The following is a 22,470-nucleotide window of genomic DNA, read 5'->3' as shown; positions in this document are numbered from 1 at the left end:
CGGTACTTCGCGGTCCACAAGGCCGTATTGAAGAGCAAGTTGCTGGTGAATAATCCTGGCTACGAGATTATGTCTGTGCAAGTACTCGCCGTTAGCAAGATGAGAACAACCGGAAATTATATGCCTGAGTGACTCTCCGGGACGGCGGCGGCATGCCCGACAAATGTCGACCGTACCGTCCTTCAGGATATATTTCCGGTAGTTGTTCGTCATCATAACTTCGTCCGCAATTGCACAGGCAAAACCCTCGGTTTCTCGGTTTATGTAATTAAGTTACTCTTACAAAATATTATAATCGAATCAAAGCGGGTGTTCGAATAAGTATAATTGCTGACATTTTATCCCGCTAGGCAGCGCCTGTGCAAGTGTCTAATAGGCCTTAGGTCTAGGCTTCCGTGGGTCTAGGCCATGTCTAGGCATGTCACTGTCATTCATGTGTGAGAGAGAAAAAAATATCTCGCTCTCACTTATGAAATTCTTTATAATATTAATATAAAGAATTTCATAAGTGAGAGCGAGATATTTTTTATTATGTGCAATGGACTAATAAGGTGGCGCCACGGAAGTATAACTGGTGGCGCTCACGTGGCGCTATTTGTCATAAGCTTTGAGTGTGCCTTTTGGTATCCTTTTGGTGTGCCTCCTCATTGATTGCGCGTGACTACATGTCATTAATCTGACATATGACAACAATATTTTCATCTAAATAATAATAACACAGAAATTAATTTAGATAGAAGAAACAAATTCATATATTTGTATAGGGGCCGAGCGTGTCAAATTTTGTACTGAAGTTGATTCTTGCCTGTAATTTTAAATATGTCTCAGGCTCTTGATTGTTCATAATTTTTGTGTTGTTGCAATTGAATATCACGTAACGAGGCATTTTTTATGTTTTGGTTGACTTCAACCAAGGACGATTATAAAGGACCAGCAGAGTCCATACTAAATACCGTACCCCGTTGGCAGCCGTAAATCTATGTCACTAGATGTCACTAAGAGTGTCATTTGAATAAAAATGTCGTTTTTTTTTTAAATACGCACGCGGTAGTTCAACGGCATTACAAGTGATACTGTGAAAAGTATATAGATGACGCTAGGGGCCCGTGTCATGTTTCAGTCCCTGTTTACAACGCAAGCCATCGTTCTTATTTTGAATTATGACAATCATGCAAAAGAGTACCATACTGTCAAATTTTCTATCTCTTTCATTTTGAGCGTGACGTCAATGATTAGTAATATTACTTTCAATATATTTAAAATTTAGATTTTAATGAGGCCATTTCGAACGGTGTTTATGATAGATATCATGTTGACAATCAATCTCCTGACCGTCTCGCTCATACCAATCCTATCCTATATTTGAACGAGTGCGACCGAAACAGTTGAGTATTATTGAAGATTTTTGAATGTCTAAAATCTTATTGGTAGTTGTCGAAAACCCGCTTTTTCCATAAAGTGTTGGCGCGACGTCAAGTGGGTGATAGGCGTACGAGCAAGTACGCGTTGGATGGTCGACTACTATGCGCAGCGGTTTTTACGCGTACTTACGGTGACACACAATCGGAAAAAGGTCGTCGAGCCTTAAGTACGCATACCTGCTCGTATCGTACGTTTATCACCCACTTCAGACTGCGTTTCGATCGGCGTTTAGCGACAATGATTATCAGCTCGGCTTCATGGCTTTACGAACCTTAGCTCGGACCATCGAATATGAAACTTATAAACTTCTTTATACACAAGGCCCACAAGGGTATAAAGAAGTTTATAACCAGGTGCTCCATGACACCATTGCACCAATCTTTGTTTGTCCATCTTTCACGGCAAAACGGAGCGACGTATTGACGTGATTTTTTAAGTGGAGATAGTTGAAGGGATGGAAAGTGACATAGGCTACTTTTTGTCTCTTTTTATATCCCCCCACTTCCTTAGAATGGAGGATGGAAGTTTGTGGAGAGATTTTCGAATTTAACGCGAGCGAAGCCGCGGACAAAGGCTAGTTAACTATAATAATAAAGAAATCGCAGTAAGGAACTTTATGTAGATTTCATTACTTTTTAGAGATAAACAAGCAGCTCCATCGAGACGGCTATTTTTTACAGAATGTTTTTGGTGGGATATACATAGGCATAGGTATATATAACACTAACAAGGTATCTATTGTCTTAGTCCGTTTTCACATTATCCGATCCGATATCGGATGTCGGAAGGATTTAAATGGAAAAAATCCAAGATAGCGCCTGTAATGTATGGGGTATCAGTCCTACATCCGATATCGGATCGGATAATGTGAAAACGCATTTAGTCTCATTAATTATTATTTATGTCAGAGTTTCACTAATTATTTCCTTTTATTCATTTATTATCTCAGTTTAGGTTTTATACGAGTACCAAACGAGTAGTATACGAGTAGAAAATATATTACCAAAACAATACAAACTATCATTAATTTATTATAAAAACGTAATCCAAAGTGCCACACCTGGCGGCCTAACTATCCGCGTTGTGTCCAACCAAGACGAAGCCTGACCGACGAAGCTAGCAAGTCTCTCTACATGTTAGCTGAAATACTGTCAAACCATTCACTGTGATTACTCAGATTATTATAAGCAAAATGATCTTCGAATGAACTTTCTGGACAATTGAGATGCATGGGCGCAGTCAAAACCAGCTCGCCCCTTCAGCCGTGTCCCGTTGAAAATCGGAAAGATTCTTTTCCTTAGCACATTTAATGTTTACAAATTGGATTCGCCTTCTGTCACCTAAACTAGTAATTTTATGTATGAGGTCATTGGTCATACAATTATTAATTTATACAGTTATTAATTCTGTATCTCTACTCGCATTGCTGCTGCGATTCTAAAATATTTAATATCCATATATTATGAATATTCAATAAATCATACAATGACATTTGTGATGTGACATGGATGTCAGATGTCACATCTGTTGGCACAATGATTGCGTTTTGTTGAACGTATTTGAGCTCAACATATAGGTTTATTATCACTAAGTATATTATATTAATGAACAACGAAACGGATGTGACATTTTCCTAGTCCACCAACGTCATCTAGTCATTTTATTTGGCAATAATTAGACAACATGCGAACAAACTTAGCCAGCGAAGCAATCACAACTACGTCGAGGCCGACCAAAAATATAATTTGTAAAAATTGTGTTTTGAGCCAATATTTTGATATTAAACTTCAACTTACAAAAATTGACGCCTGAAAGCTGCAAGCTGCGAGTAAAGACGGACAACTCAGTGGATTTCACTGAGTTCATTTGACACGCTAAGTAGATACGTTTGCTTGATCTATGGCACAGTATAAACCAGTAATAACTCTTCTTACAAACTTCACGCCGCGCGGTGTGTCGAAAAAGTACCCTCGCATGCAGCGAAAACATGCGAAACTGGTAATTATTGGGCTGGACAGTCGGGGCCGCGTTTGCGCGCTGTATCGATGTGTGTGTGAAAATGACGTCAGTGCCGAGGTCATTTCGTTACTGTAGTGCTGTAGTGTTTATGGATGTATGGAGAACAGTTCTAAAAATCCGGATATAACATTCTTCACAATTCCTAGACTTCCAGAAAAGTAAGTGGTTTTTATACTTAAATTTTTGCAGCGTTAGGTAAAAGTGAGATATAGTGATGCATTAAAATCAATAAGGATTTACCTGTAACGACATTAATTACCTACTTTGCAACCAAATACTTGTTTTTTATTTAGGTAGATGATGCGATCTATCTTATCTCGGAAGTTTGGTACCTACTTAAATATTGTGGAACCATCTATTCAGACATTTTATGTAAATACTATTTCGTCAGTATTTAAGAAAAAAACACGTACCTACTTGAATGGTACGTAGTAGAAAGTGCGTTTTCGTTTTAAATAATATCTAAGTATAACATATAAATTACCACATAAGTACGTGATGTGAAAAGCCGTCCCCGTGAATATCTCATTTTGCTCCCTCGTTACACAATCTAGTATTGCGCTTATGAGACTAATATATGAATAATATTTTTTTGTGTATTCAATATTGACTGGTGTGGTATTGTTATACTAATACTTACCTATTAGATAACAACTACTTACTTTATACGAAGTTGATTGATTAACTTTATAGTAATTTTGTTCAACCCTGCGTGACCTTGCGCAGTAGAGACCGCCCGCATCTACCTGCCGGAGATTAACTACTGAATATTCCTTATACTGTGTCTATGGTATATATGACATCTGTGAATAATAAGGACTTTCATTTGACCCGTGGAACATGGCGGATCGTCCTCCGATATATATTTTTATTTTTGCATTCTGTTGTTTAATGTATAAGTTTGATAGGATATTAATATTATGCAGTGAATAGCCTGCGCAAAGAGTGCATTTAATGAACAATTCTTTTGGAGATACGAATAACAAATTCTACGGATATCAGTTATCACTCGGCAGTTCGTGGTCCCGGCCGCCATCATGCTTTGTACTGCTGCTCCAGCTATCCTCCAGTGCATCGCGAAGGCCTCGTTCGCAAAAAAACTACCTATACTGTTTTATATATCTCTGTAATTTACTTGACATTGGCAAAGTGCCCTGGTAGCAGAAAGCCATTATTAAACGAATAAAAATAATAATAATACATGATCAATTCAAAATTACTAGAAATGGAATGTTTATACTATATTGTAAGCTTGAGGTGGTTGAGTGTTTATTACACGTGCTTACAGCATATGTGGGGTATATTTAGTTCAGCGATTTTGTGAATGACGGTAAATCGAATGTGTAATCGACGGTAAATTGTATTTATACGTGACTTTTTGCAGTGCATTTTCACATTTGTGCAAGTTTTTTGGCAGAAGGGTAAGTTACTCAAAGGCGTCTCCAGTCTATTAAATTCCCCTGAGAGGTATTGGTCCAAGAGCTGGCAGGATTTTGGAGTAGGTCCTTGAGGCAACCTGGAAAGGTGCTCAGATGCTTCTCTGATCATAGCCAACATCAGGTCTGCAAGTCTGGCAGCTGGGGAGCGGGGCTTTATCGAGCTATGAATTTTTAAAGATTTAATTTTTTGAGGCCCAAAAAAGGTGTTTGAGGCAACCTGGAATTATTAAAAAGTGAAAATAGAGTTCCTCAGAAGTCGCATAGTATTTATGCCAGATCATTTGGCCGGGTCCTTCACCGTGCCAGAACGGTACAAAGTGGTAAAAAAAATAATTCCAAAAAAGGTTCTTGAGGCAGTCTGTCATTTTTACCAGTGAAAGATGAGGGTCTAAATAGCCATGGAAAAATAATGCCATGACATGAGGTGGGGTCCGTACCCTGCCATTCGATCTTGAAAGTCAATTTTTTAGTTTTTCGTAAATAACTCGTAAACGGTGGCCCACAGCAAAAAAATATGTTAAACAGAAAATATCTACATAAAATTTCCTACAAGAAAGGTTATGTACGTTTTTTCGATAGGATCAATATATAAATGGATAATTCAGTAAGAAAGTTTTTTTTAATCGATTACATGCTCCGTTTTTCGTCAATACCTCGTAAACGGTGGCCCACAGCAAAAAATTATGTTAAACAGAAAATATCTACATAAAATTTCCTATAAGAAAGGTTATGTAACTTTTTTCGCTAGAATCAATATTTTAGTTGGAAAGTATTTTTAAATAGATTACATGGGCCGTTTTTTGTTAATAACTCGAAATCGGTGGCTCACAGCCAAAACTAATGTTACACAAAATTAATCTACATAATATTTCCTACAAGAAGGGTTCTATAACATTTTTCGCTAGAATCAATATTTTAGTTGGAAATTATTTTTAAATAGATTTCATGGGCCGTTTTTTGTTAATAACTCGAAATCGGTGGCTCACAGCCAAAACTAATGTTACACAGAATTAATCTTCATAATATTTCCTACAAGACAGGTTCTATAATATTTTTCGCTAGGATCAATATTTTAGTTGGGAAGTATTTTTAAATAGATTTCATGGGCCGTTTTTTGTAAATACCTCGTAAACGGTGGCCTACAGCTAAATAAAATGTTCACGAGAAAAAAATCTACATAAGATTTCCTACAAGAAAGGTTCTATACGTTATTTCGCTAGAATCAATATTTTAGTTGGAAAGTATTTTGAAATGGGCCGCTTTTTGTTGATAACTCAAAAACGGTGGCGCACAGCAAAAAATAATGGTATACAGAATTAATCGTCATAATATTTCCTACAAGAAAGGTTCTATAAGATTTTTCGATAGGATGAATATTTTAGTTGGAAAATATTTTTAAATAGATTTCATGGGCCGTTTTTTGTAAATACCTCGTAAACGGTGGCCCACAGCTAATTAAAATGTTCACAAGAATAAAATCTACATAAAATTTCCTATAAGAAAGGTTCTATACGTTTTTTCGCTAGTATCAATATTTTAGTTGGAAAGTATTTTGAAATAGATTACATGGGCCGCTTTTTGTTAATAACATCAAAAACGGTGCTCCATTACCAGAAATAATATTAAACAGAAATAATCTATATAATATTTGCTACAAGAAACGTTATGTAAGATTAATTTTTTTTTATTAAGCAGAAACGTCTGCTAACGATTCTAAACATTTTTATACGTCACCCTAAGACGTGTAAAAAAGGAAAGGCATGGAAAGATTTGCGAAGTCCGGCGTGGCTTCCGTAGCTCAATTGGTAAGAGCATTGCACGGATTGCAAAAATGGTGCGGGTTCAAGTCCCGCCGGAAGCGTAAATTTTTCCATTTTTTCCTTTAATATAAAAATGTTATGTAAGATTTTTCGTTAGGATCAATATTTTAGTAGGACAGTATTTTAAATAGATTACACGAGCCGTTTTTTGCAAATAACTCGAAAACGGTGGCGAACACAGCTAAATCAATCTTCAACGGGAATAACAAACATAAAATTTGCTACAATAAAAGTTTTGTACGGTTTTTCGCTAGGATCAATAATATTTAAATAGATTTATTTATTTTATTTATTTACACAAAGAAAATTACACAGTATGACAGTATACAAAACTAAAGCACCGTGAATTTTAAATAAACATTACAACAAGTAGCACAAAATTAAATATTAAATAAACAGCAAAATCAAAACATTACATACCATAACATAACTAATAAATAACAGATGAAGGCCTAGCATCCAATCCCACACAAAACCTCATGCATTCGTCACGTATAAACGCCCATCTGCTCGCAAGAATATCAACATTAGGTGCCACGTCTAAAAACTCATTCACTATTTGCAGTGCACGAACTAGCGGTCACTTGCGGCAAAACACGGTTCGAGCGGCCGGCACCACCAGTAGGGGGTGCCTACATTCACGAAAAGCATATTTCGTCACAGAGGGAACAAATAGACGGACCAGCTGGGATACTAAAACCGGGCAATCTGACTCCCCCTTCAAAATACCACATGCAACAGACATCAGCACGACATTACGCCTAACCTCTAACGAGAAGAAACCCAACGTCCCCAAAAGGAATTTTGTTGGGTACAAGAATCGGTAATACCCGTACATTTTTTTATAAAAGAAACGCAAAAATATTTTTTGGACCTTTTCGAGCAGCAGGATGTAGAGCGCTTCATGGGGATTCCAAACGGCTGAGGCTGTCTCAAGCTTACTTCTCACGAGGGCAGTATAAAGAAGCTTTATGTCCCTGGGATTGTCAAATTCTTTGGCGTTGCGGACAACAAACCCAAGCCTGCGGTAACAGTCTGCAGCAAGCATTGTCATGTGCTCATGAAAGTTAAGGTGGGAATCTAAAACAACCCTCAAGTCCCGTATCGATGTGACACGGGCGATGGGTTTCCACCCCAGGAGATACTGCCTACACAGGGGACTACGCGCTTTATAAAAAGTAATAACCGCACAGTTGTCAACATTGAACTGAAGTTTCAGAAGTTTGTTTACAAGACTTAATTCATAAACCCGATCAATATCACGTAAAGATTGTAAGTCAGAATCTTCCTGGACCCTGTAAATTAGTTTCAGGTCGTCAGCATAGAGTAGGCATTGCGCATGCTTAGGCACCAAGGCCAGATCATTGACCATAACACCAAAGAGCAGAGGACCCAGAATAGAGCCCTGACTGACCCCGGAACGGGTGGGGTAGGCACTCGACACAAAGCATCCGTGCTGCACATATTGCCGTCTATCACGTAGATAACTAGCAAAAAGGCAAAGCAGTTTAGGCGAGAAACCAATTCTGCATAATTTGCTTAAGAGTACGTCGTTATCTACGCGATCAAAGGCTTTTTTGAAATCAAAGTACAGCACGTCCACCTGCATCCCTCTATCTAAGTAGCGCGAAACGGAATCAACCAAGGTTAAGAGGCCTTATTCCTAAAGAAGAGCGGTTTTTGCAAAATGTAACATTTTTCATTCAAAACTATAAAAAAAAACCGGCCAAGAGCGTGTCGGGCCACGCTCAGTGTAGGGTTCCGTAGTTTTTCGTATTTTTCTCAAAAACTACTGAACCTATCAAGTTCAAAACAATTTTCCTAGAAAGTCTTTATAAAGTTCTACTTTTGTGATTTTTTTCATATTTTTTAAACATATGGTTCAAAAGTTAGAGGGGGGGGACGCACTTTTTTTTCCTTTAGGAGCGATTATTTCCGAAAATATTAATATTATCAAAAAACGATCTTAGTAAACCCTTATTCATTTTATAGATTAAATACCTATCCAACGATATATCACATGTTGGGGTTGGAATGAAAAAAATATCAGCCCCCACTTTATATGTAGGGGGGGTACCCTAATAAAACATTTTTTTCCATTTTTTATTTTTGCACTTTGTTAGCGTGATTGATATACATATTGGTACCAAATTTCAGCTTTCTAGTGCTTACGGTTACTGAGATTATCCGCGGACGGACGGGCGGACGGACGGACGGACAGACAGACATGGCGAAACTATAAGGGTTCCTAGTTGACTACGGAACCCTAAAAACTGATAATGTTCCTAAAAGAACATATCTTAAGCTAGTTAATCATAATATAATATTTTAAAATATGTCTTTTTATACTTAAAAGAAATCAGTTTTTTCGGTACACGTTTTCAAATTTCGTAGTGGGATCACTCGTTTAGAATCGTGATTGTGCTGTTAAATATGTTATTTGGGGTAATAAATGATCACAATCCTATTTGTTATAATATCCAGTATGGGAAGCATGGTCGCGCGATAGACGATAAAATCTATCGCGCGACCATGCTCCCCGTGCTGTACGAGGTAATCATAGTTTGACATTTTAAGATTTATTTGAAATGGTGGATAAATAACCTTCCGTATCTTCCCCATTTTTTCGATAAAAAGAGGTTTACATTATGTATTTTTCCTACGATTCCTGCATTTATTGTAACTCTTAAATAATATTATCCTAAACTAGAACTTCTTGTTGACATATAAGAAAAAAATTATACATATAGGACATACCTTTCTGTCGACAGTCATTTTTTTAAAGCACCTGAAATTCGAATAAAATACACTGTGTTGATACGGGCCCGCTCACTCCGCTCAGTCTGCGCCGAGCGCTCGTAGACAATGGACTTGCGTTCGATCGTCCGGCGCTCCTTGCTTTCGTAAGTAGCTAGTTCCGAGAAATGCTGTATACTGCGACTTAACAAATCTTGATCCCGTGGGTGGCAAACAGGCATACGGTCTTATATATAGCTGCAACCCCACTGATTTCTAACCTCTCCCTATATCTGGAGAACGGCTAAACCGATTTCGACGGTCGAAGTGTCTTTGTATAGAGGGAGCGGGGAGACGTGTAGAAAAAATATGGAATCTGGTCTGCGACTCTTGGGTCAAAAAATGTTGGACGGCCTGGCTAAACGGGGGGAGATATTGGGGGGGTGCTCGACCAAATGTCATAGAAGACCCTGGGCAGTTTTTGAGGCCGCCATTTTTTTTTTCAAAATGGCCGACTTTTTGCGGCTGTATGGGCCCCTAGAATACAAATGTCAAAAAATTTTTTTCGAAAATCCAAGATGGCCGCCGTTATGGCAAAATAAATTTTTCAAGTATTTTCGCGAACCCGAAGGGCGAGCTTCAGGGTGGGAGGCCGAAGGCCGACCCCGCGGAGGGCCGCAGGAACGGAGCTCACCTTTAGGCTCCCACCCGGGCCAAATCCAAGTAATTTCACTGCGGGCATAAAGTGCTCCCATACAATTTCCTTACAAAAGTGTCTTAAACAAGCGTAACCGGCGGGCCGAAGGCCCGACGGTGGAGCTTCGGAGCCGAGCGAAGGCCGAAGGCCGAGCTCCGCGTAGGGCCTAAGGCCCGGAGCGTCCCTGATCGACTCGCCGGCGGTCCGGGAAGTTGGAAAAATACTTTCCAACTAAAATATTGATCCTAGCGAAAAATATTATAGAATCTTTCTTGTAGGAAATATTATGAAGATTAATTCTGTGAAACATTAGTTTTGGCTGTGAGCCACCGATTTCGAGTTATTAACAAAAAACGGCCCATGAAATCTATTCAAAAATACTTTCCAACTAAAATATTGATTCTAGCGAAAAATGTTATAGAACCTTTCTTGTAGGAAATATTATGTAGATTAATTCTGTATAACATTATTTTTGGCTATGAGCCACCGATTTCGAGTTATTAACAAAAAACGGCCCATGAAATCTATTTAAAAATACTTTCCAACTAAAATATTGATCCTAGCGAAAAATCTTATAGAACCTTTTTTGTAGAAAATATTATGTAGATTAATTCTGTCTAACATTATTTTTGGCTGTGAGCCACCGTTTTTGAGTTATCAAGAAAAAACGGCTCAAATATCTATTTAAAAATACTTTCCAACTAAAAAATTGATCCTAGCGAAAAAAGTTATATAACCTTTTTTATAGGAAATTTTATGCAGATATTTTCTGTTTAACATATTTTTTTGCTGTGGGCCACCGTTTACGAGGTATTAACGAAAAACGGAGCATGTAATCGATTAAAAAAAACTTTCTTACTAAATTATCCATTTATATATTGATCCTATCGAAAAAACGTATATAACCTTTCTTGTAGGAAATTTTATGTAGATATTTTCTGTTTAACATATTTTTTTGCTGTGGGCCACCGTTTACGAGTTATTTACGAAGACCCTCATCTTTCACTGGTAAAAATGACAGACTGCCTCAAGAACCTTTTTTGGAATTATTTTTTTTACCACTTTGTACCGTTCTGGCACGGTGAAGGACCCGGCCAAATGATCTGGCATAAATACTATGCGACTTCTGAGGAACTCTATTTTCACTTTTTAATAATTCCAGGTTGCCTCAAACACCTTTTTTGGGCCTCAAAAAATTAAATCTTTAAAAATTCATAGCTCGATAAAGCCCCGCTCCCCAGCTGCCAGACTTGCAGACCTGATGTTGGCTATGATCAGAGAAGCATCTGAGCACCTTTCCAGGTTGCCTCAAGGACCTACTCCAAAATCCTGCCAGCTCTCCGTCTATCATCTTAAGGCTTGTCCAACCCAACATCGATGCTAGTGGCGGCCGTTGGAACTAATTTGACACCATACTATTTTATATATATGGAAAGCCCACAAAATGAGGGCAGCACCAGTCGTGCATGTCCTACCGAATATCATATCAAAAAGTTAATTTCACTAGATGTTAAAGATTATTATTATATGTAGAAGTATAAAAGACAGGAGACAATAAATAGGGCGAAATTAAAGTGACTCAGATATAATTATGTCAAATTGAGAAGTGTAGTTTTCGCTATATGTTTTAATTCGACTGTACCTTTTATTCATGATCATGATACTACCAACTTGGCACTGAATGTAGTTTGTCGACACAACGCTTACGCTAGTGCCATCTAGTACTGACTCAACTAATCGCTAAATACCTATAATTACTCTAATCATCGCGAGATGTCGCTGCGTGTTCATATTAATATTATCAAGGACCATTTAATACTAGACTGATATAGCCCATACAAAAAAGCGTACCCCTGAAAAAAGCTTAGTTTTTGCTTTAAAACTAGATGGCGTTGTTTCGTAACCCGGGAGTGGAAAAAAACATATTTTCACACATATTTTTACTTGTTTTTATATTATACTATGAATAACTATCAAAAAACTTTATTTTAATATCAAAATATTGGCTCAAAACACAATTTTTACAAATTATATTTTTGGTCGGCCTCGACGTAGTTGTGATTGCTTCGCTGGCTAAGTTTGTTCGCATGTTGTCTAATTATTGCCAAATAAAATGACTAGATGACGTTGGTGGACTAGGAAAATGTCACATCCGTTTCGTTGTTCATTAATATAATATACTTAGTGATAATAAACCTATATGTTGAGCTCAAATACGTTCAACAAAACGCAATCATTGTGCCAACAGATGTGACATCTGACATCCATGTCACATCACAAATGTCATTGTATGATTTATTGAATATTCATAATATATGGATATTAAATATTTTAGAATCGCAGCAGCAATGCGAGTAGAGATACAGAATTAATAACTGTATAAATTAATAATTGTATGACCAATGACCTCATACATAAAATTACTAGTTTAGGTGACAGAAGGCGAATCCAATTTGTAAACATTAAATGTGCTAAGGAAAAGAATCTTTCCGATTTTCAACGGGACACGGCTGAAGGGGCGAGCTGGTTTTGACTGCGCCCATGCATCTCAATTGTCCAGAAAGTTCATTCGAAGATCATTTTGCTTATAATAATCTGAGTAATCACAGTGAATGGTTTGACAGTATTTCAGCTAACATGTAGAGAGACTTGCTAGCTTCGTCGGTCAGGCTTCGTCTTGGTTGGACACAACGCGGATAGTTAGGCCGCCAGGTGTGGCACTTTGGATTACGTTTTTATAATAAATTAATGATAGTTTGTATTGTTTTGGTAATATATTTTCTACTCGTATACTACTCGTTTGGTACTCGTATAAAACCTAAACTGAGATAATAAATGAATAAAAGGAAATAATTAGTGAAACTCTGACATAAATAATAATTAATGAGACTAAATGCGTTTTCACAGTATCCGATCCGATATCGGATGTAGGACTGATACCCCATACATTACAGACGCTATCTTGGATTTTTTCCATTTAAATCCTTCCGACATCCGATATCGGATCGGATAATGTGAAAACGGACTAAGACAATAGATACCTTGTTAGTGTTATATATACCTATGCCTATGTATATCCCACCAAAAACATTCTGTAAAAAATAGCCGTCTCGATGGAGCTGCTTGTTTATCTCTAAAAAGTAATGAAATCTACATAAAGTTCCTTACTGCGATTTCTTTATTATTATAGTTAACTAGCCTTTGTCCGCGGCTTCGCTCGCGTTAAATTCGAAATCTCTCCACAAACTTCCATCCTCCATTCTAAGGAAGTGGGGGGATATAAAAAGAGACAAAAAGTAGCCTATGTCACTTTCCATCCCTTCAACTATCTCCACTTAAAAAATCACGTCAATACGTCGCTCCGTTTTGCCGTGAAAGATGGACAAACAAAGATTGGTGCAATGGTGTCATGGAGCACCTGGTTATAAACTTCTTTATACCCTTGTGGGCCTTGTGTATAAAGAAGTTTATAAGTTTCATATTCGATGGTCCGAGCTAAGGTTCGTAAAGCCATGAAGCCGAGCTGATAATCATTGTCGCTAAACGCCGATCGAAACGCAGTCTGAAGTGGGTGATAAACGTACGATACGAGCAGGTATGCGTACTTAAGGCTCGACGACCTTTTTCCGATTGTGTGTCACCGTAAGTACGCGTAAAAACCGCTGCGCATAGTAGTCGACCATCCAACGCGTACTTGCTCGTACGCCTATCACCCACTTAACGTCGCGCCAACACTTTATGGAAAAAGCGGGTTTTCGACAACTACCAATAAGATTTTAGACATTCAAAAATCTTCAATAATACCACAGAATATATAATAGTACAAGTACAGAAGGCTCACTCCTTTGATGTTCACAAAACGCCGCCATTCTAAATTCTTACCTACATTAACAAACGGACCGCACGCGTGCAGACGACATTGAATTCTATTGCGCCGCGCGAAGGTCGTCGCCACTGAATGGGCCGCGAACTCGCGGCCGCCGGCATGTACTTGTAGCGCGGTGAAAGGATCGCGGAGTGAGCCGCCCCTGATAATACTCAACTGTTTCGGTCGCACTCGTTCAAATATAGGATAGGATTGGTATGAGCGAGACGGTCAGGAGATTGATTGTCAACATGATATCTATCATAAACACCGTTCGAAATGGCCTCATTAAAATCTAAATTTTAAATATATTGAAAGTAATATTACTAATCATTGACGTCACGCTCAAAATGAAAGAGATAGAAAATTTGACAGTATGGTACTCTTTTGCATGATTGTCATAATTCAAAATAAGAACGATGGCTTGCGTTGTAAACAGGGACTGAAACATGACACGGGCCCCTAGCGTCATCTATATACTTTTCACAGTATCACTTGTAATGCCGTTGAACTACCGCGTGCGTATTTAAAAAAAAAACGACATTTTTATTCAAATGACACTCTTAGTGACATCTAGTGACATAGATTTACGGCTGCCAACGGGGTACGGTATTTAGTATGGACTCTGCTGGTCCTTTATAATCGTCCTTGATATTATAATGAATAATAATGATAATGCGGAAAAGAGGAAATTCGTAACTCGTTTCGAACGCTTCGCTGGTGTATTGTACCACGTTTTTAACCGCCGCCTCAAATCTCTCAAGGAAGGTGGTTTTCAATTCGTCTGTTTTTAGGGTTCCGTACCAAAAAGGTACAACAGGAACCCTTATGGTGCGACTCTGTCCGTCTGTCTGTCCGTCTGTCACATTCCTAAATATCTCGAGAACTACTAATGCTATCAACTTGAAATTTGGAATAGTTGTGAACATTGTGAACCTCTACAAATAGAAGGTATAATTTTTTTAAATTTATTAATTTTAATTGTAGAAAATGGCCAAAATGAAAGGGGGGCAAACTGTAAATTTCAAGTTACTAGGTTAAGTGGGGTATCGTTAGAAAGAGCTCAAATTGAACGTAAATAAACTATTTTTTATAATTTTTTTGTTGTGGAAAAAAAAAGAATTTTGAAGGAAAATGTAAAAAAAAATACCGTTCCCCCCCCTTATCTCCGAAGTTTACCAACGAAAAATTATGAAAATTTTAGGAAACATTGGTTTTATGCTAAATATTACAGGAAAAATATAATCGTGTTTGTATCTTGAAAACTTTTTTTTATTCACAAAAAACTTTTCAGATTTTTACTTTTAATTTACCCACCTTTGCGGATGTATATAGTACTTCAAATTAATACGAGATGTTACGTAAATCATCTTCTTTCCAATAAAGTAAAAATTGTTTAAATCGGTTAACATTATAAAGAATAATCTCTGAAAAACCAACATACTATGGTCGCGCAAATTAGTTAGCGCATTCACCGAGAGATGGCGCTATACACAATAATGCTCATTAGTACCTATACTTTTGTCTTCTAGTCAAGTCGTTAGAGTTATGTGAAAACATGAGATTATTTTAACTGGGGAGTTTGTACGGAACCCTCGGTGGGCGAGTCCGACTCGCACTTGACCGGTTTTTTTGTTTTTTTTTATGTTTGTTCCACGATATTGTGGGGATCGGAGTCAGGTTCGATTAATGGTGAACACGTGTTGATAGTTCAAACGATTTATTAATACTAACTCGCTTACACATGCATGCAATACTTATGCCCACTACATCACCGGGCTAATAAAAGAAAAAAAATTAGTACTTATTACAATTTTTTTTTTTGTTATATTTCTATTTAATAACAAGAAAAGCCTGGAAAAAGTCAAAATGACTCAAATTGTTATATATATTCCTATACCTGTATCTATTACACAAATAATAAATCATTGAATTTTACTCAATAAACAATTTTATACGGTTTTTATGAATTGTTTCTATTTTTCCTTTATTTATTATTTTTATATTTGGTCCACAATCTTGAACAACTTTAAATGGTCCTTTATATAATTTATCCAATTTCTTTGCAGTTTCGTTTTTCATTAATACTAAATCACCCTTATTGTAAACAAAAGAATGAGCATTCTGGTCATACAATTTCTTATTAGCTAATTTACTCCGGAGCAAATGCTCTCTGGCATCCTTATGTGCTAATTGTAGCCTATATCGTAATTCTAACATGTAATTATTAGGATTATACAATGGATCCAAGGTGTTACTTAAATTACTAGGTACTTGGCATACTTTTCCAAAAACGAGCTCAAATGGTGAATATTTAGTTGAGCTATGAATTGTGGTGTTGTAGGCAAAACACCAAAAGGGTAGCCAACTACTCCACGTATCAGAACGTTCGTCACAATAAATTCGTAAAAATGCCGCTAAATGTTTATGCATATTTTCTATTGATCCTAGGGATTGATGATGGTAGGGTGTCGAATGCATTTTTTTAATTTTTAAAAGTTTACATACCTCATTGAATATTGTTGACGTGAACTCGGTCCCTTTATCTGTAGCAATGACCTTGGGGATACCATACCGTAATATGTAATTGTTGACTAAAGCTCGCGCCACGCTGACTGAGTCCTTATTGCGTAGCGGGTACGCTTCTATATACTTACTTAGCTCGCATTGTACAGTTAAGATGTAGGTAAATCCGTCTGAGTCTGTTTGTAATGGTCCTACGATATCAAGAAATATTTTTTCCATTGCCGCAGTGGCTGTTGTCGTTATTTGCATTGGTTCCTTATTTTCTCGCGAATATTTCGTAAATTGACATTTACTACATTTTCGTACAAAATTTTTAACATCGTGTTCTAGTTTTGGCCAAAAATATTTACTTTTGATATTATTAATCATTCGTCGTATGCCGGCATGCCCACTCGTTGGCAATAAGTGATAGTCGTTCAATATTATAGTTTTTTGTTTTTCGTCAATTATCCTTTTAACATTTCTGAGAATGCTAATGCGTGGTCCGGACCACTGATTATTATTCATTATTTCTTCACTGAGATTCTTTAAAAATAACGCGTTATCTACTGTCTTAATGACAAATATCTCATTTATATTTAATTCATTACAAAAAACACTCAGTTTATTCGCAAAATCGACTCGCGTATAGTGCGACATGTAACTAAGGTTTATGTATATAATTGACTTTGCCTCAACATACGAAAAACATTCCTGTTCCGTAGTTACTTCACCTCTTTGTCGTAACTTGTCTAATTCTATATTTTTTTATAAATTGTAACTCAACAGAATTACTCGGTTTTCTTAATATTTCCGAAATTTGAGGTTGATCAGGCCCCGAATCATTGGATATATTAAGATCCGCGGTATTTCCCGAATCTGCGTTTTGTTGTAAAGCTTTTTTGCTTTGCGCTCTAGTTGTAACTAAAACTTGTTCTCCTATACTCTTTAACTCATCCGAAGTGATGGTCACTCTACTCAACGCGTCTGCGACGACGTTATCTTTGCCCTTAATGTAAACAACTTTGTAGTTATATTGTTCGAGTTGCAATCTGAATTTAATTAAACGGGTGGACGGGTCCTTCATGCTGAATAAATACAATAAAGGTTTATGGTCGGTCATAATGGTAAAACTTTTTCCGTACAAATATGGTCTAAAGTACTTGACGCTCCATATCACAGCTAATAACTCTTTTTGAATAGTCGGATAATTTAACTCGGCTTTGTTCAATGTTCTACTTGCGTACGCCACAGGTCTCATATCTTTGTTACATAAACAAGAGCCTATCGCCAATCCGGAAGCGTCTGTTTGTAAAATGAATTCATTATCTTCTGAGAAGTCTGGATATTGCAAGATTGGTGGGGAAATAAGCTTTTGCTTCAGAGTTGAAAATGCTTGTTTACACTCATCCGTCCATTCGAAAGTAACATTTTTCCTACTTAATTTATTCAACGGTAATGTGATTGATGCAAAATTGGGTATAAATTTCCTGTAATAATTACAAAACGCTACGAAACGTCTTACTTCATCGCTATTTGTGGGTTCTGGATAATTTTTTAATACTCTAGTTTTTTCAGGATCTGGAAAAACTCCATCGGATGTTACTTTATGACCTAGGTACAAAAGTTGAGTTTTTAGAAATTCGCATTTCTGCGGATTAACCTTGAGATTTACCTTTCGCAATCGTTCTAAAACGTTAGTTAAATTTTTGTTATGCTGTTCCATATTTCTACCAAAAACCACGAGGTCGTCCATATAAACAAAACATTGTTCATACGAAAGTCCTGACATGGCGATTGACATGACACGCGAAAACGCACTGGCACTTATTTTTAATCCCATTGGGAGCCTTTTCATCCTAAATTGTCCTTGACTGGTGGTAAATGATGTAATGTTTCTACTGTCTTCATCCAATGCTGTTTGATAATAAGATTGTTGCAAGTCTAGGTGACTGAAATATACTGCGCCTGATAATGAGTCCAAAATCTCGTTGATGTTAGGTAGTGGAAACTTATCATCTTGAATTACGTTATTTATTTTTCTATAATCTACGACTAACCTCCATTTTTTCGTATTACCGTCCGATTTTTTGGGAACTAAAAGAATTGGGCTATTCCAATCACTATTTGCGGGTTCTATGATATCATCTTTTAACATATTTTTAATCTGTCTACTAATCTCTGGCTTCATAGTTTCTGGTAGTCTGTATGGTTTTACGTATATTGGTTTGGTGTTGGGTTTAACACTAATACTCTGACTTAATATATTTGTAGTGCCTAGCTTGTCTTCATCTAAGTAAAAAACGTCCGCGTATTTCACACAAATTGATTCAATAAGCTTCCTATCGGTTTTATTTAAGTGATTTAACTTTAATGTTTGTAGCAATCGTGAAACCCTATCGACTCCATTATCATATCTGTAAAAGTAACATATGTCATAGTCCTTCAAGGGAGTAAGTTTTGGCGTGAAAATAGGTATTTGAATGTCCCTGTCAGTTGTATTTAATATTTTAATCGGTATCCTATTATTCTTGACCTTTCCTATACTACCGGCTATAAAAACATTTTCGATAACTCTCCTGCGCTAATTACATATTCATTTCCTATTTGAAAAGATGAATCGACTTTTATCAAATGCAATGTCTCAGTTCTAGCTGGTACTGATAAATGTGTATCGGTGTCACCATTTCTGTGAATTGGTAACACACACATTCGATCGTCAGAATGCAAAGTTAACAAGTTCGTCCGTAAGTTGATATCTGCGCCATAAGTTCGTAAGAAATCTGAACCGAGAAGTCCATCCGCATGACATGGCATTTCATTTAATACGTAGAACTTCTGTGTGAATGATATCTGGTTACCGTTCTCTAGCGATACATAAGCTTTGTTATTGCAGGTGATATCACCTCCCACGCCTTTTATTATTGCATCTACCTTTTGCAATAAGTTATTTGGAACTCTATCTATATGAATTAATGAACACGTCGCCCCTGTATCAATAATGAAAATTAATTCTTGTCCTTGTACTTTTAAACTTACATAATTTAACCCTTCGCATGTAAACACGTAATCTACTCCGTCACATGTTAATACTTTATGGACGAAAAAATTCTGAAAGGTTGGGGTGTTCGTCACTTACCTGGTTTCCCTCTCTTGTTGTAGCAGTGTAGGTCACATTCCGTGAGGTGCCGCGGTTGTCCCGCGCACTCTGGCTCCTAGTACGCGAATTATTGCGCGTAGCTCGTCCTCTATATTGCTGATAACTGTTGCTACTTCTATACCTGTTAAAGTTATTTGGTGCCCAGTTGCTGGTATGGTGGTATTGGTTATAACGCGGATATGAGCCACGGCTATTAGATCGACCACTATAACGTTGAGAGTAGTATCCACGGCTGTTGAAGTGTCTACTTACCGGATATCCTCTCCTGTCTCATGTGCATCACTACTGGTGTTGGCTGGCTGTTGTCCTCATCCTTCGCAGCCTGCACCGCTTCTTTCAATTCCTTGTAATTCCTTGCCGCAATGATAGTACCTAGCCTCCTGTTACGCAAACCATCTGCAAATCTTTTTACAGCTAAGTTTTCGTTTATAGGTCTCAGGATTTCGCAAGCTTTTGTATCATTGTCCGCTTGGGCAATCGTGAGATTTGTAAACAATTCTTCAATTTTATCGCCATAGTCTGAAAGTGATAGATTATTTTGTGTAATGCTATTAAGTTGCATTAACAATGAATTTGCTGACTTTTTCGGGAGTAAATATTTTTTAATGTCTGAAACTAATGCTGAAACAGTATCATAGCTTGTCTTTAATTTGAGTTTCGCATTTTTAGTCAATTTTGTTTTAAGGACAAAAGAAATCAGCAATTTCTTGTTACTTGCCTCTTGTAATATGCTTTCCATCATTTCAATGCCTTCGATAATTCTTTCAACAGTTTCATCCTTGCCGTCGTACAAGGGAATCAGAGACCCTACTTCCTTTAAGTCAAATTTCTCAGCCATTTCGATTCGTTTTTGGATTCCGCAAGTACTGTAATTACTATACTCTAGTATTTTATTATATATTTTATCGATTTTATCGCATAGAACATCAAATATGCAGCCGGGAAACTGTTCCGCTGTACTGCTGCTTGAGGTAGACTCAATTAATTTTACATAACACAAATATAGTTCCTGGGCCTTTTTAATTTTATCGACCCCTATCTTTTGCAAACGGCGGTTGGGTCCTAATTTACTTAAATCTACTTGTAGTTTGCCAAGTTCACTTAATATGGTATTTAATTCTGCTTCCATAAGTAAAACATGCCAAGTTTTTATAGTAATTGCTAAACTACTTGCTAAAATTAAGAATAATCGCGTCAATTAATACGAAAAACACTCCTTTTATCATACCTCACTTTTATCGTATCTCACTTCACATCACACGTGTTTCTTCTTCTGCAATGTCACCGGGACCAGCGTCATCGCCTCGAGTCTGCCTGCGTCCGGAAAGCCTCAGTCGAATGCGCCGTACCATGTCACTTTGTATTTCTCGCCGTATCCATTTATGGTGGCATTTTCTATATCGGTAGAACGCGTAGATCAAAACACCGATAGCGACGATGGTCAATATGCATGACACTAAAATGTTGTTGACTCGCAGATGCTCTGTGTGCTCTGAGATGCCTTGTCCTTCGTTGGAACCTGCCGCATTTTGCGTAATTATAACTTCTTTCTCCTCTTGTTTCGAGTAGGATTTTCCCATCGTCCTTTAAATGTAGCACAACAGACGAAACGTCCAACACAACACGACGCGAATAGGTAAAGTTCATAAAATCAGTTAAATCGATCACCACGGTTGTTTCTGACCGAACGAACAAGTATTGTCTTTGCAAAAGTCATGAAGGTATTACTCAATAATATTAGTAACATCACTGCACCGGACCGTCCAAAATGCTGACGCGCGCGGCGCCGTCGCCTTGGAATGCACCCGGCGGCGGGCGATAAGCGCGTTCATGGCTCAGGGTCGCCATGTGGGGATCGGAGTCAGGTTCGATTAATGGTGAACACGTGTTGATAGTTCAAACGCTCGCTTACACATGCATGCAATACTTATGCCCACTACAATATCTCCGTCGTCACTGGACCGATTTTGAAAAAAAATTTTTGATTGAATGTATAGATTGGTCCCATTTTTCTCAGAACCCAGTTCTGATGATGGGATCCTGGAGAAATCGAGCAGGGAACTCCTCAAATCTGAAAGGCACACATATGGTGATTTTTGTGTTTTTTAAGGAACAGCATGCATTTACGTACGGAACAGTGACATTTGGTGCAGTGGAACTGCTGATGATGGTCAGAACGGAACTCCTCAAATCTAAACGGCACGCTTATAGTGACTTTGGTATTTTTATAAGAACAGCATGCACTTACGTCCAGAATAGTGACATTTGGTGCAGTGGAACTGCGGATGATGGTCAGAACCGAACTCCTCAAATCTGAACGGCACACTTATAGTGACTTTGGTATTTTTATAAGAACAGCATGCACTTACGTCCAGAACAGTGACATTTGGTGCAGTGGAACTGCTGATGATGGTCTGAACACTCTGAACCGAACTCCTCAAATCTGAACGGCACACTTATAGTGTCTTTGGTATTTTTATAAGAACAGCATGCACTATTGCGTCCAGAACAGTGACATTTGGTGTAGTGGAACTGCTTATGATGGTCAGAACGGAACTCCTCAAATCTGAACGGCACGCTTACGGCCCAGCCACGACATTGGTCTAAGCGCGACAGCGGTGAGCGGCAGCCATACGTGCGAATGAAAAGTCCCATCGCTGTGTCTCGCTCCAATGTATGGCCGCCGCTCACCGCTGCCGCGCTTAGACCAATGTCGTGGCTGGGCCGTTATAGTGACTTTGGTATTTTTATAAAAAACAGCATGCACTTACGTCCAGAACAGTGACATTTGGTGCAGTGGAACTGCT

The sequence above is a fragment of the Leguminivora glycinivorella genome, chromosome Z (assembly GCF_023078275.1).
Source record: "Leguminivora glycinivorella isolate SPB_JAAS2020 chromosome Z, LegGlyc_1.1, whole genome shotgun sequence".
Lineage (NCBI taxonomy): Eukaryota > Metazoa > Arthropoda > Insecta > Lepidoptera > Tortricidae > Leguminivora > Leguminivora glycinivorella.
Note: the sequence above shows the minus strand (reverse complement) of the source record.